Source organism: Trachypithecus francoisi, unplaced genomic scaffold (assembly GCF_009764315.1).
Source record: "Trachypithecus francoisi isolate TF-2019V2 unplaced genomic scaffold, Tfra_2.0 Lachesis_group15, whole genome shotgun sequence".
Classification (NCBI taxonomy): domain Eukaryota; kingdom Metazoa; phylum Chordata; class Mammalia; order Primates; family Cercopithecidae; genus Trachypithecus; species Trachypithecus francoisi.
The window spans coordinates 104,604,374-104,615,956 of NW_022681460.1; the positions used below are offsets into that span (position 1 = coordinate 104,604,374).

General features: G+C 41.9%; 1 long non-coding RNA gene across 1 annotated transcript; it reads right to left on the bottom strand.

The window, feature by feature from the left end:
• Window positions 1-9,194: 9,194 nt before the first annotated feature.
• On the bottom strand, window positions 9,195-10,995 carry LOC117097663. The gene is made up of 2 exons (XR_004443022.1): window positions 10,799-10,995; window positions 9,195-9,553 (listed from the first exon to the last, which is right to left on the bottom strand). It is a non-coding gene; the product is annotated as an uncharacterized LOC117097663 (long non-coding RNA).
• Window positions 10,996-11,583: the final 588 nt, after the last annotated feature.

Sequence of the window (11,583 nt, forward strand, 5' to 3'; positions counted from 1 at the left end):
ATGGAAATAAAATAGATTTATGTATGCTGATCTTCCATCCTTCAACTTTGTTGAACTGGCTTTTATCTTTAATGATTTGTGAATCTCTTTGAATTTTCTACATATTAAATCACGTCATGTGTGTATGTTTTACTTCTCCCTTTCCAATTTGATGCTTTTATTATTTGAAAAAAAAATTGGCTTCATTTTCCTGACTAGATCCTCCAGTACAATGTTGAACAGAAATGCAGAGAGGGGTCATCTTGTTCCTGAATTAGCAGGAAAACCTCCAATCCTCCACCATGATGTTAGCTGTGGGTTTTGTTTCTTTTGTTTTTGTTTTTTTTTTTTTTTCTGTTTTTTGTTTTCAGATGGAATCTCGCTCTGTCACCCAGACTGGAGTGCAGTGGCGAAATCTTGGCTCACTGCAAGCTCTGCTTCCTGGGTTCACGTCATACTCCTGCCTCAGCCTCCCGAGTAGCTGGGACTACAGGCGCCTGCCACCAAGCCTGGCTAATTTTTTTTTTTGTATTTTTAGTAGAGATGGGGTTTAATTGTGTTAGCCAGGATGGTCTCCATCTCTTGACCTCATGATCTGCCCACCTTGGCCTCCCAAAGTGCTGGGATTACAGGCCTGAGCCACCATGCCCGGCCTGCTGTGTGGGTTTTTTACAGACGCTTTTTAACAAGTTAAGCAAGTTCCAAACTTTCCCTACTGTTTAATGTTTTTATCATGAAGGGACATTGGATTTTATCAATGTTTTTCACTATCTCTTAAAAAGACCATGTAGCTTTGTTCTGTTTGATATGGCACATAACGTTAAAGATTCTTGCATGAGAAATTTACTTTGCATTCCTGAGACAAATCTCACTTGGTCATGGTGTATAATCCTTTTATGTTAGTTTCAAATTACTAGATTTGGTTAAGGATTTTCACATCTACATACTTTAAAAAAATATCATTCTTCAGTTTTCTTTTCCTATAGTGTTGGGGTCTGCTTTTGGTATTCAAATAATACTAGCTTTACAGAATTATTTGAGAAATGTTCCATCCTGTTCTATTTCTTCGAAGAATTGAAGAACTGTACCTTTAAATGTTTGGTAGAGTTTACTAATAAAACCATCTGATTTGGGGCTTTTCATTTTGTCCTAATTCCACTGCTTTGTTTATGTTTGTTCAGACTTTCCTCTTCTTCAGTGAGTTCTGGTAGTTCCGTGTCTTTTTAGAAATTTGTCTGTTTCATCTATTAAATAGAGTATCATACAACTGGAATTATTCTATAGTATTCCCTTATATATTTTAACTACTAGAAGGTCTGTAGTAATGTCCCCTCATTCATTCCTGATTTTAGTAATTTGAGCCTTCACTCCCTTTTTTCGTGCTCAGTTTAGCTGAATGTTTAATTTTGTTGATCGTTCAAAATAAGGTTTTCCTTTTCTATACTTTTTTCTTACATTCTGTTGACTTTAGGCTCAGTTTGCTCTTCTAGTTCGTTTCTTAAAAGGTCTAGGCTATTGATTTGAGGTCTTTTTTAATACAGCATTTATCACTATAAATTTTCTAAGAATTGCTGTAATTGAACCCTCCAAAACATTTGATATGTTTGTCTTCATTTTCATTCACCTCAAAGTATTCTCTAATTAACCTCATGATTTCTTCTTTTGACCCATTATTTAGAAATGTTAATTTCAACGTATTTATAAATTTCTCAAGTTTCTTTTTAGTACTGATCTGATTTTATTCACCGGTCAGATAATGCTTTTTCATAATTTGAATCCTTTTAAATGTGTTAAGTTTGCTTCATGGCCTAATATGACTATACTGATGAATGTTCTACATACACTCAAAAAGAAAGTCTATTCTGATGTTGTTGGGTAGACTGTTCAAAGATGTCTCTTCAGTCTAGTTGGTTTAGTGTCGCTCAAGTCGTCTCTTGTCTTGCTGACTTCCTCAGTTTTCTATCCATTATGACAGTCTTGTATTGAATTCTCCAATTATTACTGAATTGTGCACTTCTTCCTTCAATTCTGTCAATAGTTGCTTTATATATTTTGTTGTTCTCTTATTAGGTGCATATTTTTATGATATGTATGCCTTTCTGAGGCACCGACTCTTTTGTCATTATAGAATGTCCCTCTTTAACTCCAGCAATACTGTTTCAGTGTATTTTGTCTGATATCAGTATAGGCACGCTAGATTTACTATGGTTGCTATTTGCATGCTGTATCTTCACCTACCCTTTTACTTTCAGCCTATTTGCATCTTTAAATCCAAAGTCTGTCTCTTGTCAACAGCCTATAGGCCAAGGCTTTTTTTCCCTTTAGTCTGAAAATCTCTGCCATTTCACTGGATTGTTTAATCCTTTCACACCTGACATTACTTGGTTGTTTTTGTTTGTTTAGAGACAGGTCTCTCTATCATGCAGTGCTTAGATCGAAGCTCACTGCAGCCTTGAACTCCTGGGCTCAAGTGATCTTCCCACATCAGCCTGCCAAGCAGCTGGGACTACAGGTATGCGCCATCACACTCAGCTAATTTAAAAATTTTTTTTATAGAGACAAGGTCTTACTATGGTGCCTAAGCTCATCTCATACTCCTGGCCTCAAATGATCCTCGGCCTACCAAGCTGCTAGGATTCCAGACATGAGTCACCGTACCTGGCCTTCATATTACTACTGATATACAGATGCTGTGTGACTTGCAATAGTATTACATCCCAATAAACCTATCAGAAATTGAAATTGAAAATATCCTAGGTCAAAGAGGCAGTAAATACAGGTACAACTAAACTACCAAGCATCATAGCTAAGCTTAAGCCTATCTTAAACATGTTCAGAACACTGATATTAGCCTACAATTGAGCAAAATAATTTAACCCAAAGTTGATGTTATACTAATGTCTTGAATTTCTCATGTAATTTATTTATATTCTACTGAATGCCTATCACTTTCCATAGCATCATAAACTAAAAATCACGTCAAACCATAATTCAGGATCCACTTGTAGCTTGATTTATGTTGGCCTTTCACTTTTTAGTTTACATCTCATGCCTTTTGTTCTATTCCTTTACTGCCATGGGATTTTTCTAATGGTGTCTTTTTTTTGAGATAGACTCTCACTCTGTCACCCGGCCGAGGCAACCTCAGCTCACTGCAACCTCCACCTCCTGGGTTCAAGCGATTCTCCTGCGTCAGCCTCCTGAGTAAGTGGGATTACAGGTGCCCACCACCATGCCCAGCTAATGTTTGTAGTGTTTTTTTTTTTTTTTTGAGACAGAGTCTTGCTCTGTCGCCCAGGCTGCAGTGCAGTGGCCAGATCTCAGCTCACTGCAAGCTCCGCCCCCCGGGTTTACGACATTCTCCTGCCTCAGCCTCCCGAGTAGCTGGGACTACAGGCGCCGGCCACCTCGCCCAGCTAGTTTTTTTTTGTATTTTTTAGTAGAGACGGGGTTTCACCGTATTAGCCAGGATGGTCTCGATCTCCTGACCTCGTGATCCGCCCGTCTCGGCCTCCCAAAGTGCTGGGATTACAGGCTTGAGCCACCGTGCCCGGCCTAATGTTTGTATTTTTAGTAGCAAGGGGGTTTCACCGTGTTGGCCAGGCTGGTCTCAAATTCCTGACCTCAAGTGATCCATCCACCTCAGCCTCCCAAAGTACTGAAATTACAGGTGTGAACCATCGTGCCTGGCCTAATAGTTTCATTTTTAAAACTTCATTTTTCTTTTCTTTTGCAGACAGGGATTCACGTTGTTGCTCAGGCTAAACTACAGTGGGCATGAACACAGCTTACTGAAGCCTCAATCTCCTGGACTCAAACGAGACTCTCACCTGACCCTTCAAGTAACAGGGACATCAGGGGCGCCCATCACACCCAGCTAATATATTTTTTTAAAAGACAGTCTCACTAAGTTGCCCAGGCTGGTCTTAAACTCTTGGGCTCAAGAAATCCTCCTGCCTTGGCCTCCCAGTGTTGAGATTAGAAATTTTAGGCCTATGCCTGGCCTATAAATGGCTAACGTTATGTTTATAATTTTTATATCAAAGCTAATGAGAAATGGGTCTGTTTTTATCAGATGTTGATACCAAAGGTTTGCTAGCCTCATACAAACTACAAAGTCTTTCTAGTCTCTGAACAATTTGTGTGTGAATGGTGTTATTTTTCCTTAAATATTAGAACAATTCACCACTAAGGTCATCAGGGCCTGGGGTTAACTTAGTGGTAAAGGTTTTCAATTAAAATTGAGGTAGAACCAGCTGGGAGCAGTGGCTCACACCTGTAATCCTAGCACTCTGGGAGGCCAAGACTCAAACAGCCCAGGAGTTCAAAACCATCCTGGGCAATAGTGAGACATCATCTCCAGTTAAAAAAAAAAAAAAAAAAAAAAAAAGCCAGGTGCAGTGGCTCATGCCTGTAATCCCAGCACTTTGGGAGGCCCAGTCAGGTGGATCACCTGAGGTCAGGAGTTCAAGACCAACCTGATCAACATGGCGAAACCCGTCCCTACTAAGAAGTACAAAAATTAGCCGGGCATGGTGGAGGGCACTACTTAGAAGGCTGAAGCAGGAGAATCACTTGAACCTGGGGGATAGGGGTTGCACTGAGCTGAGATCTTGCCACTTCACTCTAGCCTGGGGAAAAGAGTGAAAACCTGTCAAAAAAAAAAAAAAAAAAAAAAAAGAAGACGATATACACAACCATTCATACTTTTTATATCTTTTGGTGTCAATTTTACCTATCTTTCCATTTCAACACAATTTCAAATTTGTCGACACAGTTTTTTTTTTTTGAGACGGAGTCTGGCTCTGTCTCCCAGGCTGGAGCGCAGTGGCCGTATCTCAGCTCACTGCAAACTCCGCTTCCCAGGTTCATGCCATTCTCCTGCCTCAGCCTCCTGAGTAGCTGGGATTACAGGCGCCCGCCACCTTGCCCGGCTAGTTTTTTGTATTTTTTAGTAGAGACGGGGTTTCACCGTGTTAGCCAGGATGGTCTCGATCTCCTGACCTCGTGATCCACCCGTCTCGGCCTCCCAAAGTGCTGGGATTACAGGCTTGAGCCACTGCGCCCGGCCAACACAGTTCTTATAGTATTCTCTAATTGTATTTGTAATACCTGTAGTGCTGTCCCTCTTTTCATTTTTTTTTAAACAGAGTCTTGCTCTGTCACCCGGGCTGAAAGGCAGTGGCACAATCTCAGCTCACTGCAACCTCCACCTCCTGGGTTCAAGCAATTGAACCCAGGCACAATCTCAGTGGCACAATCTCAGCTCACTGCAACCTCCACCACCTGGGTTCAAGCAATTCTCCTGCTTCAGCCTCTCCAGCAGCTGGAACTACAGGCGTGTGCCACCACACCCACCTAATTTTTTTATTTTAGTAGAGATGGGGTTTCTCCATGTTGACCAGGCTGGACTTGAACTCCTAACTTCAGGTGATCCTCCTGCCTTAGCCCCCCAAAGTGCTGGGATTACAGGCACGAGTCACTGCACCTGGCCTCATTCTTGATATTAGTGATGTGTTTTTCTCTTTTTACTTGATCATTGTTATTAAACATGTATCAAGATTGTCAAAGTAAACTACAAAAAAAAGACAAAAAGATTGCCAAAATATTTTAAGTTTGCCAGCTTGCTATCATACAGTGTTCCATTTCATAATTTCCCACCATATTCCTTTTCTTTTTTTATTTGACACGGAGTTTCACTCTTGCTGTCCAGGCTGGAGTGCACCGGCACGATCTCGGCTCACCGCAACGTCTGCCCCCTGGGTTCAAGTGATTCTCCCACCTCAGCCTCCTGAGTAGCTGGGAGTCACAGTGCCTGGCCTTTTTTAAAATTTTTATTGCCCAGGTTGGTCTTCAACTTCTGGGCTCCAGCAATCCACCCACCTCGGCCTCCCAAAGTACTGGGATTACAGGTGTGAGCCATCATGCCTGGCACATTTTCTTTTTCTTTTGAGACAGGCTCTCTCTGTGGCCCAGGCTGGAACGCAATGGCGCAATTATAGCTTACTGTAACCTTGAACTCTTGGGCTCAATAATTCTCCCATCTCATTCTCCAGGGTAGCTAGTACTACCCGTGTGTGCTACTGCGCCCAGCTAATTTTTTTCATAGCGATGGGGTCTCATTATGCTGCCCAGGCTGGATTCAAATTCCTGGGCTTAAGTAATCCTCCGGTCTTGGCCTCCCAAACCATTGGGATTACACATGTGAGCTACCATGCCCTATCCTCCTTTCACTTTCTTTGCATTTGCTTTGCTGTTCTTGCTCCAGCTTCAAGTAAAAACTCAGATATTTTTCAGTCTTTTTCCTTTTCTATTTTTAGAGTATCACTTTGTCACCCAGCTGCAGTGCAGAGGCATGAACATAGCTCACTGCAACCTCAAAATCCTGGGCTCAAGTAATCCTACTGCCTCAGCCTCCCAAGTAGCTAGGACTACAAGTGTGTGCCTCCCTGGCTGGCTAATTTTACAAAACATTTTTTTGTAGAGACAAGGTCCTGTAATGTTACCCAGGCAGGTCTCAAACTCCTGACCTCAAGTTATCCTCTACTTCGGCCTCACAAAGTGGTGGGATTACAGGCATGAGTCAGCATGCTCAGCCTTTTTTTCTAATTTCCCACTTAAAGCTGTAAATTTTCCTCTAAGCCCTACTTTAGTTGGTCCCCCAAGTTCTCAAAAATTCTACCTTATAATTTGATACTTATCCAATATTTTCTAAGACGCACTGTAATTTCTTAACCTGCGTATTATTCAGAAGTATGTTACTTTCCAAGCAATAGCATATTTCCTGTATCTTTGTGGTTAAAAGTTAGCTTAGTCTTTTTTCCTTTTACAGTTCAAAGCTATGGGTGCATGCTGATTTAGCTGGTTTTTTCCCTGCTTCATTGGGTTTCTCCATTATAAAACATCTCTGTTCTCCAATGATGTTCTACAAGATAGTATACATTTTAAAAGAGCAATTCTCATTAAATTAAAAAATAAAAAACTACTGAACTGAATTTTTTACTGTTACTGTTTTTAAAAAGTAAAAATTTAGGAAAAAAACCCATTTAACTAAACTTGTTCAAAGTCAGATACTTCAGCCAATATTTGAACGGAGGCTCTTAAGGCTCAAAGAAATCTATCATAAACACAAAACAGGTGTGTTATTATGAAGCCACAGGGCTGCTTTAACAGTTATATAGTGGTTAACAAAATGACAAAACTCAGGCCAGGTGGCAGTTAATCTCATAATGAGCATGAAATAATCCCAAGTGTGGTTCATAGACCAGTAGCAGCCGCATTACCTGAATGCTAATAGAATTCTGACATTACTTTTTCCAAGTTTTATCAATGTAAAAGTACAAAATGCTCATTATGAAACAAAGCAGCTGTTTGCCAGCACACCCAAATATCTAATGGCAATCACTTTAACAACCTGTTTTTAAAATCTCAGTATTTCATAAATTTTAGCCATGTTGATTTCCTGTAATTGAAGATGAAGATTTAACTCACATAATTATTTTGAAGGTGGGGAGGAAACATTTTAATCGGATGGTAGGGAATGGTAACACTGGACAGGAAGCACTCACAGTTCCAAGAGTTTCTCTCCAAATCATAAAGACGTTCTTGTAATTAGCTAGATTTCCTACAGCCAGGTCTTCTGCCCATGGGAAGGAGGAGAGGATGCGAAAAGCATTGTGGTCTGCCCTTCTGTCACTCATAGATCCAGTTCTGTAGTTCACACGTCTCTTACAGCTCATCATAACTTCAGTTAAATCAATATTTAAATTGTTATAAATATTCTCTATATAGCCAGATAGACTACCATGACTACATTATCTTTCTTTCACAGTACTTTGTCTTTTCCTGGAGATATCAACTGAAACTTCTTATAAACCTAACTTTCACTTTCCAAATTGACCAGAACTATCATATTATCAACCTTTCCCCCAGTCTACGCTCTTTCAAGATCAAGCTTAAAGATCACCTCTTCTTTATCTAAATTTCCCACTACAAATATTTTTTATATCTTCAGTGATACGGCCTTTCTTACAGTAGTTTTAATAAAGCTGTTTAATTAATATTCACTTAAAAACAAACCTCTGGAAAGCCACCCAAAATTATTCTCTTTAATAACAAGTACTGAAAAGCCTCCCAAAGTCACTGTCTGCTTAATAAAGAGTACTTAAGAGGCCTCGGCAACTTTTGCCATGGCTATCTGATAAGCTAGTTCATATCAGCATACTGTACACACTAGAGCCTCAGAGGTATACCAATGGAAATTACATTTAGTAGACACATATAATGCCTCTAAATAATTAATGGCTAACTTTAGTAACACCTCTGTAAACATTTCATAACTTAATCAGGAGTTCAAAAAAATCCAATATATTATCTCCCTGTCCTCCAAAAAGTCATGAGGTTATTTCTCTCTAGATACTGGCTGACTTCAATCTGCCCCACAATTGGTAAAAATGAAGATAACTCTCCTAAGTCTACTGTAATGCAGAATAAGTATCTAAATGATTTATGAACATCAGATACCGGAGGCGGGCGGATCACCTGAGGTCAGGAATTTGAGACCAGCCTGGCCAACATGGTGAAACCCTGTCTCTACTAAAAATACAAAAATTAGTCGGACGCCTGTAATTCCAGCTGCTTGCAAGGCTGAGGCAGGAGAATCGCTTGAACCCAGAGGCCGGAGGTTGCAGTGAGCCGAGATCGTGCCACTTCACTCCAGCCTGAGCCAAAGAGCGAACCTCTGCCTCAAAATAAAATAAAATAAAAGAGGCCGGGCGCGGTGGCTCAAGCCTGTAATCCCAGCACTTTGGGAGGCCGAGAAGGGCGGATCACGAGGTCAGGAGATCGAGACCATCCTGGCTAACACGGTGAAACCCCGTCTCTACTAAAAATACAAAAACTAGCCGGGTGAGGTGGCGGGCGCCTGTAGTCCCAGCTACTCGGGAGGCTGAGGCAGGAGAATGGCATGAACCTGGGAGGCGGAGCTTGCAGTGAGCTGAGATCCGGCCACTGCAATCCAGTCCAGGCGACAGAGCGAGACTCCGCCTCAAAAATAAAATAAAATAAAATAAAATAAAAGAGATAGACAAGTCACTGCAGTGTGTGTGGCGGGCGGGGGGGGTGAAGTAAAATAAATAGACTATGACATAGAATGAGAGAATACGATTTTTTGTATTTTGTATTATCTCACTCAACAATGAGAACTAGTACTCTTGTGCATTTAAAGTTGTATTTTATTTTTAACTATCCAATATATTAAACTTTGATTACATAAAATGAAATAGATTGTGCACACTCACTATAAGAGAACTATGATATATGCACAAGCAAAGATGCCGGGATCATGCAACAGTTTCGTACCAGATTTCAAGATATCAAGTAGCAAGGAAACAATGGAATTTAAGGCTGAGGTGAAGTACAGGCATAAGGCAAGGAAAGCACAACATTCAAGATGTACCTATATACACCAGTTCTTAAAACACGCAAATCATTTCCAATAAGGCACTGGCTCATGTATTTCTGTTGAGGCAGAAGTCAATCTTAGGATGTGGTCTGTACAGATCTGCAGATAAGACTGAGAGTGAAGTAAATTTGATTAAGATCGGAGTCAACACTTCTACAAACATATTGCAGAATAAACAAGCTAAGAAGAAAGGCATATTTCACAAAAGCTGAATTCAGTGTTATTAGTCCTTCATTCTGACGCTTCATTTTTACATTTTTCAATTGCTTTCCTGTGATATAACTTATCTTTATCTTGGTCTTCCCCATTTGCTTTGCAAATAGTTATGTCGCAGGTCATTTACTGGCTACAATAAATATGACAAAATCATAATAAAAACAGTATTAAGTCGCAATCTAGAATAACAATTTAAGTGAATATGACATAGTTTTTCTAACGTGGACTATTCAGTACAACTGTCCTCTTCTTCTATACATATTAACCATATACAAGTCTTCAGAGCAGAAAAAGCCATTGTGTCGTAAAGGAAGCAACACGTGGTTAGAAACTTCATTTTCAACGTAGGAACATGGAAAGGCAGAAGTCCGTTTCCCTAAGTACGGTAAGGTTTTAACAGAAATAAAGCAAATTACTGCTTCTTCTCTTTCTTAAACCTGCTTGTCAAACTTGGAGAAAGGTGGTTACAGAAGGGCGATAAGATGGAATTTTCTTAAAAAAAATTCATAAAAACGAACTTCTACCGTAAGGAAGTCGTCTTCCTTAAATCCTACCATCCCTACACCGGCAAGCTCAGAGGTACGGGACTTCGGCATTTTACTCAGAATGTTTTATTTTTCCTGATGCTCTGGTCCCTACTTCTTAACAAACTTCAAGGCCGCCTGGCAAGATCCAGTTGCCTTCTGGCACCTGGCTTCATTGGATGATTAAAACGACTCAAGAAAATCTGGCAATGGGACACTAAGTTGGTGGAGGTGGACATTTATCCATTAATTTCTAAAAGCATTCCGGACAAGAGCGAGCTTGTAGTTACCCCTCAGCACAAAAAACACGGACCACTTCCCTCCGCAGTCCCCAACCCCAGTGCCGCCCGGACCTGGGGCCGCACACCAACCGCTTCACCAGCACCCCTCTGCGAAACTGTTTAGACGCGCCCGTCCGCCCCTCAGGGGCCCCTTCCCGGCCGGGTCAGACGGCCCCGCGGGCGCTTTTCAGTCAGGGCAGCCTCGCCGCAAACGTCCGGTCGGCTCCGCGCTCCGAGGCCTCCGGGGCCTGCCCTCAGAGACGCGACCGACGCCCCCAGAGCCGCCACCCCACCAATCGCCGCTCTCGCAGGACACTCGCCCGGCCCCAACGTACCTAGAGCGGCGCCGCGCCAGCCGCAGCAGTACCCAAACCCACTTCGAACCGCAGCCGCTAACAATGGTGGTCCGGCCAAGACCTGCTGAAGTAGGTCTCCCAACGCCCACCCCCAGCTGATTATGGACCAATAGCAGCGCGAATGTGTGGCAGCCCAGCCCAATCAGGCACAGCCAGCTACAGTGGGCGGGGCGAGGGGCCGCGAGGGGAAATGGAAGTAAGCTGAGGGTTGCCTGGGGTTCGCCTCCGTGAGCGCTTCTTCCGGTCAGTCACCGGGGCTTTCCCGCCATAGCGTAGATGGAGGCGCCTGAGCTGGACCTTTGTTTTCAGTGACTGGTGTGAAGATTTAGACTTTCGAAACTTATTAGGAATAAAATCGTATTTACAAAAACAACTCCTCACCCTGATCGGTAGTTTCCGATTTGAATTTTTTAAATATTGTTTGAAAATATTTATCTTATTTTTTTTGACGACTCCTTAAATTTTGCGACTCAGGAGATTGGTCCTAGCACCGTACTATTTTTTTTTTCTTTTTTTTGATACGGAGTTTTGCTCTTGTCTCCCAGGCTGGAGTTCAGTGGCGTGATCTCAACTCACTGCAACCCGCATTTCCCATCTCCCGGGTTCAAGCGAGTCTCCTGCCTTAGCCTCCTGAGTAACTGGGACCCCAGGTGTGTGCCACCATGCCCAGCTAATTTTTCTACTTTTAATAGACATGGGGTTTCACTGTGTTGGCCAGGCTGGTCTCGAACTCCTGACCTCAGGTGATCCGCCCACCTCTGCCT